This window comes from Tupaia chinensis, unplaced genomic scaffold, assembly GCF_000334495.1.
Source record: "Tupaia chinensis unplaced genomic scaffold, TupChi_1.0 Scaffold000452_1, whole genome shotgun sequence".
Taxonomy (NCBI): domain Eukaryota; kingdom Metazoa; phylum Chordata; class Mammalia; order Scandentia; family Tupaiidae; genus Tupaia; species Tupaia belangeri.
In genome coordinates, this window is record NW_006159959.1 from 2,084,505 (window position 1) to 2,094,286 (window position 9,782).

Sequence of the window (9,782 nt, forward strand, 5' to 3'; positions counted from 1 at the left end):
GAGAGAGAGAAAGGAAGCATCCTTGGAGAAGAGAGTAATGTCATAATCCCTTTTCTCATTCTCTTCTTGGTATTGGGGGCACACACGCACTAGCACCCAGCCTGTTTTTTAAGCTGCTGGGTCTGGTACTTAAACCACACAGCTGGCCATGTGGGATCTGATAACCTTAACCACCATGCCAGCAACTGGCCCTTTAAGGTTTATTCCGCAAGACAGAATGTTCTTCATTAGCTCCTTCAGATTCAGAATCAATTAAGCACCTACTTGTCACGTTTTTGTAAATAATTAAGGTGTACCTCAGGGTTATAATTTTCAAAATTGACTCTGTTCATTACCTCCAATGACATTTATGTTTTAGTTTTCTTATCACATTAGGAGGTATCCAAGTCCATTCAGATCCTCAGTTCCAAGCCTTTAAAGTCATACTTCCCATTCTTACTGGCCTTGTGACACACTAACCTTGATACACACTTAAGCCATGTGCTGATTCTATAAATTCACCTGCCCTAATGTCTATATGCAAATAATGCAATGAAAACTTAACATATCTCACTTCAATAATTATTGCTATGCTCCAAAAAAATCCAGTTCACTATGCTCAATTTTTTTTTGCCTATGCTCAATTTTTTTTGCCTTAACTCCAGTGTAATCATCTGATCTAATACAATTATAATTCTTTAACATTTTAAAGCACAGAGGCATCAACTCAGTGCTTTATAATGCATCTTTTAAAAAATCAGAATATTTTCTCTTTTTTTTTTCTTACAAACCATTCTGGTATTTTTTTGTCTGAATACATGGATCATTTTCTCCAATAAACTAGTATCATTTTAATTTAAAAAGTCAGATGTATATGTTTAAAACAAATATGCTGCAACAAAATTGCAACAAACAGAACATTCTTGATTATATCTTTTTTGTTTGTTATGTTTGGTTTTGAAATTACAATAAAGGTTTATTTTTCTCATTGTAATTTTCGGGCAACAGGCTTCTTAAATCAGAGTATTTTTTGTTAAAGGAAAAGTTAACTCATACTATTATATCTCCTTAAAATTATCCTGTAACTTCCTATTGTGAGTAGATACTTTCTGATAGTTTCAGCATTGAATTTACTAAATCTCCATATTAAGCTCCAACTTTTCTTTCCATCCTGTTTCATGCACTACTCAATTTTGAGTCAAATCTTTTCTCATGTTATTATTTAAGATTTCTGCCTTCCTTTCTCTCTGAGAAGAAATATAAAAATCCTTCAATTTCTAGCTCGAACAACAACTTCCATAGAGCTGTCTTTTTCTCCCCCTGTTCTTTCATGATTTCTTTTGTTGAAACCTTTCATAATATATGTAGTTTATAAAACCAGGCAAAAATCTATCTTTTCTATTTATTTTGGACCCCTGGAATCCTAAGACTTTTTATTTGTTTCATTGTCCTAGAACAGTGCTTTGTCTAAAGTGAATATTTTAGAAATCAGCATTGAATTATATCTTAGCTAATAATACTGATCATAAACTAATGTGTCTGATGAAGTTGGAAAATTTAGCCTTGAGATTTCTCTCAGTAATACCCATTATTAAATCTTTTCTTCTTTTACATTGAATGCATGCCCCAGAATGGTGCTGTCATAAATAAATAACAAAAATAGATTTTCCTCACAAGTTCGACAGCGAGTGTGAAATCATTTTCTCACTAATTTGTGACTGTATTAGTGTAGCTATCATTATTATAGAGGAATTTGAAATCATGCTATTTATTTCTTCTATAGACAATATATTTAGAATTAGTTGCTGCTGCTTAAACATTAGCAGTCAAGTCATATATGAATAAGCAAAATTTACCAGGATTCGTGGAGTAAGCGCTTGTCATTATTATTACTAACATGGTCATTATTAGTCCCAACAGAATATCCAACCACATCACTTAGCCTGCAGCGTAGAGCTGAATAAACAGACCAAATGCAGTTTTTCTTCTCACTGAGAAGTTTGCTCCCTAGTTGAGTGCCACATACACAGAAACTCTTTACCTTTAACTCACTACCTAAATAAACTGACTTTACTTGCAAAACTGATAGGAAAGCTGCGTAGCTCATGCACTGGTTAGCATTTGTAGGCAGCACAATCATGACAGTGGTAATGATATGAAACAAAACAGGACACACAAATCAAGTATGCATGCACACCTTTAAAAGTTTAATCATGGAGATATGATGCTCTAGGGTGAGCCAAAAGAAAAGAAAAATCCGTACAGTTAGAAAAGCAAGATTTTCCCCGCGCGTTAAATGGCCTGAGGGCTGTACTACAATATGTCACTTAACCAGTCACCACCTGCTAAAATACTGTCTTACTGCTTAATCCTGTAATGGGCTCAGCCTGTGCAGCACACGACCTACTGTCAGGCAATCTCAGACTCCTCAAGTCTAGTTCCCGCCTCCCTCCCTATTTTCTCTATTTCTGGACAATTCCTTTATTTTAATATAAGTTTGCCTTAACCACCAAAATATATACTCAGTTGCTCCAAAGATATGCTCCATTAGGTTTGATCAAAATACCATGTGTGAGAGAGATGGTGCAGATATTTTGTAGCACTTTCACTGAATTCCGAGAAAAAAAAAAAAATAGAAAACTCTCCTCCACAAGGATTTCATTCAGCCCACTTTTAAACTTGATCCATAATTTGATCGAATGCTCTTGGGCACTATTAAATAGTAATAATGAACTTCACCTAAAGCCCTTAGTAATTTTGTTCCACATTTCCTTCTCTAATTATCCACTATTCCCTATTTATTATTACTTCATTCCCTGCCTTGAGGCCGTCTAAAATTACTAAGAATGATAAATTAAACAATACATTTGGCACCAAGTTAACCTGTGGGGAGGGTTATAATTTAATGGGTTGTCTTCTGAATTAATTATTTCTGAATTATTTAATTGCAGTTTCTAAACAAATTTCTTAGAAATGTGACATTAGAACTTGCAATTTATTTCCAATAAAACTATGGTGACAAAATCACAAGTCCATCAAACCTATCCATTTAAGCTGAATTTTACAGAAATTTTTATGCATCTGTAGAGATTTACTAATTATATTTATAATTTTACAAACGAGCATTATCTTCTACAGAAGTTTAACAGAATTTCCTTTAGTATCTCACCAGTGCAGGCATTAAATCATTGGCATTTTGAAACCAATGCCTTTTTCCCCTAAGTAACAATAATCATTGACTTTTATATTAAAATCTTATGAGTCTCACTATGTATATATGGTTTTTTGATTAAGTATTACTTTAAAAGAACATGATGATACGTTGTAGGTTATTTACTTAACCCCACCAGTCTCATTAAAGATCTGCGATAGCCAATTTCCGTTTCTCTCAGCTAGAAATTTTATCATTTTCTGAGGAAAAATTATGACTTAGAAGAAGTCACATCGCAAAATGTTAACCAAGCTATTGCGGTGTGAAATTTAACCCATAATGCGCAGTGTATTTTCAGTTTTCCTCTTGGAGAAGCAGAACTCTTAGGACATTTTTCACAATGTCGACAAACAAAAACTTTTCAACCATTTATCAGCAGCAGCAGGTCCAGAAGAAGTGGAACAGATCTTCTGGTCTTAACCCCTGGAATTTTCCCAAATTAATTACCTACTATATCCAGTCCACAAAAGCCTTCTCAGATTTCACGTATGAATGACTGCAATGGTGATTCAAAGCTCTTTATAACCTTCTTTAATACCCTGAACTGCTGGACAGCTGCTTTTTAGTGCTTTTAAAAACTCAGTGGTAGAAGGAAAGTTTTCACTGCGTGTTAAGCTATTATTCAACTGAAACATCTTAAATTTTCAAGCATACATCAACTCCTTTAATATAAAACATTCTTCCCTGTTATTATGTTGTTTATTCTTAACCAAAGATAGTAGACTAAGTTCATTATGTGGTGCTAATCAGGGAATAGTTTTATCTTTACACCTAGGAAAATATATTTCTTACATGTTTCAAAAATACCAATGATATAAATGCCTTAGAAAAAAAAGTTAGGAAGCAAATACATTTCAAAAGGAAAGTGGAATTCTCATATTGAACAAATAAGCACAAATTGTTACAAGCACTCTGGAAAACTATTTGACATGTTCTATAATGTTTAAGCCTGCATGGATATACATGACTTAGAAATTTAATAAATGGGTACAAAGTGCACACCAATAACATTATTAAAGAATATTCATAGGAACTTTTTTTTTTTTGAGAGATTTTTGCTATAGGGCACGTGCACTCTCCAGAGAGAAAGAAAGCCAAAAAATTGTCCCCCAGAAGGAATGGCTACACTGTAATTCCTTCTCCTACATTCTCTTCCCTGGATTTTGGGCACACCTGCAAATGTGCCTGGCGTAAGTTTTTTTGGAGAGATTTTCACTATAGGGCGCGTGCGCTCGCCAGACAGAGAGAGAGAGACATAGAGACAGAAAGCGAGAAATCACCCCCCAGGGGGGATGGTCACGCCGCAATCCCTTCTCCTCCATTCTCCTCTCGGGATCTTGGGCACGCACGCACACGCGCCCGGCGTGAGTTTTAAGCCACCGGGTCCGGGACACGAACCGCGGTCGACTACGTGGGAGTCCAGCGACATAGCCATTACGCTAACTGCTGGTTCCCCCTGGCCTAAGTTTTAAGCTGCCAGGTCAGGACTGGAACTATGGTCGACAGCAATGTAACCATTATGCCATCTGCTGGTCCCTGTTGGAAAGTTTCATATTAGATGTCCAGATTGCTAACAAAGACAGCAGGAGTTTGGAAAACTATAAATTGCAGTGTACACAAAATAGAATAAATACTATGCAATAGTAAAAATGAAATTATATGACTACATGAAGCAATATCAGTGAATCTTAAAAACATAATATTGATGGAAATGAGCCAAACAGGAAAGAATATGTTGATACATTGTATAATATCAATAAAAAGCCAATTGATCTGTAATATCCAAGCCAGGACAGTGATTAGTTTCTAGGAGCAGGGAAGAGGTTTGATGGGATTTGGGTGTTTGGTCACATACCTTAACAAGATGGTGGTTACACAGACATATTTACTCTGTTTGTTCAACTCTACACTTAACTATTTATTCATGCTTCCGTATATCCACCATACTCCAAATGGTAAAGAAAAATTTAATTTGACATTTTATGTGCATATACTTAATATATTGAAATCTATTTGTCTTGACCATTAATATAGCCTTCGTTCTTTCAGTAACTTATATATTTCAATTTTAATCATATCTTTACGTTTCCAAAAACTAAACTGTAATGAATTGTTTAATTTTGATTTAGTAAAAATCTTTTACAATTTCCTTGAATACGATACAATTTAAACTTCATGCCCACTGCTAGTACCCTAACAGATACCTCAATTCAAGCTCAAACAATAAGACTTTCCACATTATTATTTTTTTTATTTTCTAAAGAATGTATGCACTCACCAAAGAGACTGAGAAAGAGACAGAGTGAGAAATGAGAAATTACCCTCTAGGGTGTGTGACCACAGTGTGATCCCTTTTCCTCAGTTTCTCCCTCCTTTCAGAATTGTGGATAGGCACATGTGCTTGGTATGTTTTTCAAGTCTCCAAGTCTGGGATTTGAACTGCGTGATTGGCCCTGTGGTATCTAATTGCCTTAACTACCACATCATGGGCTGGCTCTAGATAAATTTTAATGACTTAAATTTCCTTTATCTGTCTTAAATACTTTCCCTGAGTCGCTACCCTTGTCATTTGATACTTATGATCAAGTAGTTTCCTTCATAACAGAAAACGATTAAGCTATTTTTTAAAAGAATTATTTTATTTAACTTTATTTATTCATTTATTTATTTTAATTTGACCAGAGAGGGACACACACACACACACACACACACACACACATACACACACATACACATACACACCGAAAAAAACAAACCAGGTCCAGAGTTTGAAACATGGTCAGCCATGTGGGAGTGTCCAGTGCCCTAACCACCAAGCCACCTGCTGGTCCTTGATTGAACTATTTTGCTTTGCTTTATAAGCTCTTCATTATCTGGTTCTTAAAATTTTAATTATTAAATTTTTATTTTTTTAACTTACTTTATTTTTTTGTTTATTTATTTATTTTAATTTGACCAGAGAGGGTCAGAGCAAGATTGAGAGCAAGAGCAAGAACAAGAGTAAGAGAGAAAGTGAGAAAGCAAGCCACCAGGTCTAGGACTCCCACTAGGGTCAGCCATGTGGGAGTCCAGTACTCTTATCTACCAAACTACCTACTGGACCCTTAATTCTAATAGAAAGTAACTTCTCCAGAAAGACTTTCATCCTCCTTATTTTATTGAAATTATATTCTCATAGAATTTTTTTACCATAGGCAGGCGCCACCACGTCCTAGAATTTTTTTGCTCCTCCTCTAACTATTCTTTCCTTTTGTCCTATATTTACCTATAGTAAAACTGTCCTCCAATGATGTCTTAAAATTTCGTGAAGTTCTGTTTAATCACACCAGACGTAATTGAACTCCACTTACTTTGTAACACTTCTACAGTTCTTACAGGATGCATAGTACAATGACTAATTCCATTCTCATTTACTTATAAAGGTTCTACTAATACCATGTGACAGCTTTTGCACATAATAATAAACACACAGAGATGTATAGAGTTCTTTGTCCTGCTTCCCAGAATCACATTGTTATGTATAAATATAAGAAAACACTTTTCGTGACTATGGTAAATAGAATAACTTTTTTCAGTTCTATCTCAGTCTGCCTGTTGTTCGTATATAGAAATGCTATCAATTTCTGGATATTTATTTTGTATCCTGCAACTTTACTGTATTCATGTATTACTTCCAGAAATTTTTCATGGAAACCACTAGGCCTTCTATGTATACAGTCATGTCATCTGCAAATAGAGTTTCACCTCTTCTTTTCTTAATTGAATGCCTTTTATTTTTTCCTCTTTTCTGATTGCATTGATGAGGACTTTCAATACTATATTGAAAAGGAGTGGAGAAAGTGGGCATCCTTGTCTTGTGCCTGTTTTTAGTGGAAAAGCTTTCAGCTTTTCTCCATTGAGGATGAGGTTCGCTATGGGTTTTTTCATAGATAGCTTTTATTGTGTTGAGAAATGACCCTTCTATGCTGATTTTGCTGAGTCTTGATCATGAAGGGATGTTGTATCTTATCACATGCTTTTTCTGCATCAATTGATATGACTATATGGTTTTTATCTTTCTTCCTGTTAATATGGTATATTACATTTATGGTTTTGCATATGTTGAACCAACCTTGCATTCCTGGAATAAAGCCTACCTGATCATGATGGATAATTTTTTTTATAAGTTGTTGGATAAGATTTGCTAGTATCCTGTTTTAAACACAAAAGATTCTTATGAATATTATGAGAGCATAGAACTGAAAATAACATAAAATTTCTTAGAACATTGAAAGCTTGACAGAGGGGCCTGTAAACGGAGTTTGGTAAGCAGGAATAAGAAGTTTCTTACTTCAGACATGAAGGATGGACAATGAAGTGTCTGAATTTATTTATATGGTGATTTTATTTTTGACCATTTTTGGTACGTCTTACTAACATAACTATTTCCTCATCTTTGTATGTGTCCCACAGTGTTTAAGAACATTTTCAAGCAAAACAGATACACAATAGGTGTTTTTTGTTTAGTGAATTATATAAATGTAGTGGAATTGATGTGCAGTTAAGAGTCCGACCAATTCTTTCTCTGGTTTTCTAGTTGCATATTTTATACACATCAAAAAAATTTGGTTTTGAGGTTTTTGCCTTAGGGCATGTGTGCTCACTGGAAAAAGAGAGAGAGAGAGAAGTTGAGAGAGAAAGTGAGAAATAAAATCACCCCTTGGGGGATAGCCATGCTGCAATCCCATCTCCTCCATTCTGCTCCTTGGATCTTGGGCATGCAGACACATGCATCCAGCTATGATTTTCAAGTCACTGGCTCCAAGACTTGGTGGGCCATGTGGGAGTCCAGCAACATAACTGCTAAGCTATCTGCTTGGGTTTTCCCTCCAAAATGTTTTTATGACAAACCACAAGAGGAAGACAAGAAGAGAGAGGTTTTTTTGTTTGTTTTGTTGTTGTTGTTGTTTAGAGAGAGATTTTTTGCTGTAGGGCATGTGTGCTTGCCTGAGAGACAGAAAGTGAGATTCCTCAGGGGAGGTGCATCCCCAGTGGGATAGCCATGTCACAACCCCTTCTCCTCCATTCTTCTCTCAGGATTGCACACATGCAGATGGGATCAGCGGGAGTTTCAAGCCATAGGGGTCTGAGACTCCAGCCTCCATTGCCTACGTAGGTGTCCAGCGACATAAACATTATGCCATCTGCTGGTCCTAAGAGAGAGATTTTTGATAGGGTCTCACAGTGCGTAACCCTCCTACTTCAGTCTCCCTAAAAGCTGGGATTGTAGGTATGGATTACCATGCAGGACCTGTTTTTTAGGACAGAAACTAAGCAGACGTTTCCCAAGGACTCTCAGCCCTGAGCAGCAGCGTTCTCCTGCCTTGCCACCTAAGCCTCTCACCACATATTTAAAATTCCCTAAGTTTCAGCTTCTATTCTTTTAGATAGAGATAGTAATGGTATTCATTAAATAGAGTAATACAATTCATATGTCTTGGCTGTATCCTATTGCAAAAATATTATTGCTGTTAATATGATCTAATTAAATGATAAATTGTATCTTAATCACTTATATAGTACCTAACACATACAAAGTCCACCAAAAATTGTCATTGTCAGTTTCGTGGTTGGTTTGGCCAATATATTTCTTCTATTAAATTGGCATAAAAACTGACTTTAGGATACAGTACAAATATAAATAAATTAGAGTTTCAGTTTCTCATCAATTCTTATCCATTTTCAGCTGAGCATGTTTAAATTATTTTTTTAACTATAGCAAGAACTTGCTAACTCTTAAGAGTTAGAATGATTAGTAAGGGGAAAATATTCAACAGGTGGCTAATATTAACAGAAACAAGCAGCATATGCTTGTAAAATCTGTGTGTTTAAGGCAAGTATTATAAGCACCCAAAGTCAATGAATCGCTTTTGAAGACGTTTTAAAGGAGATTGAACTTGAACTCCCCTACAAGTAGCAATTTCATGATAGGTAAAAGGTGAAGAGATATACATTCTACTTTTATTAAAAGATTTATTATGTGTTCACTTTGGCATCACGTATACTAAAATCGGCACAATGTAGAGAAGATTCGCAAGGCTCTTGCACAAGGATGACATGCGAAAGATTTATAATTACATTCTCCTGGGGAAAATATGAATTGTTCATAGATACAGTGTCTTTATTTTCCTCTTACATCCCATTAAAATACGTAATTTTTATCCCTATGGAAATAGCAATGTGTTAAATCTTATACATGGAAATTTATTATGTTTATTAAATTTGCTACTATATTAAACATGTTTTAAAAGCCCATAAAATGATATAAAACACAAATATTAGGAGAATAATCTGTAGTATTACTTTTTATTTTAAAAATTCACTCACGACAGGTATTTATTAAGGGATTTATGTACATGCCTATGTGGCAGTTTCAATAAATGACACTGCAAGTTGGAATCCTTAAGTCTGTGAGGGAAAAGGAATAAATATTAAAAAATAATAATATAATAATTAAAACTAGTTTAAAGTCTGTTTTAGTAAACACTTTATATCAAAAATGTAATAAACTAATGACATTTCTATGCATAAAAAGATTTTCAAATTAAGTAAT

At 34.9% G+C, this 9,782-nt stretch overlaps 1 non-coding gene across 1 annotated transcript; it reads left to right on the forward strand.

Moving 5' to 3' along the window:
* Positions 1-9,209: 9,209 nt before the first annotated feature.
* LOC114009075 (U6 spliceosomal RNA) lies at positions 9,210-9,312 on the forward strand. The gene has a single exon (XR_003550545.1). It is a non-coding gene; the product is annotated as a U6 spliceosomal RNA (small nuclear RNA).
* The last annotated feature ends 470 nt before the right edge of the window (positions 9,313-9,782 follow it).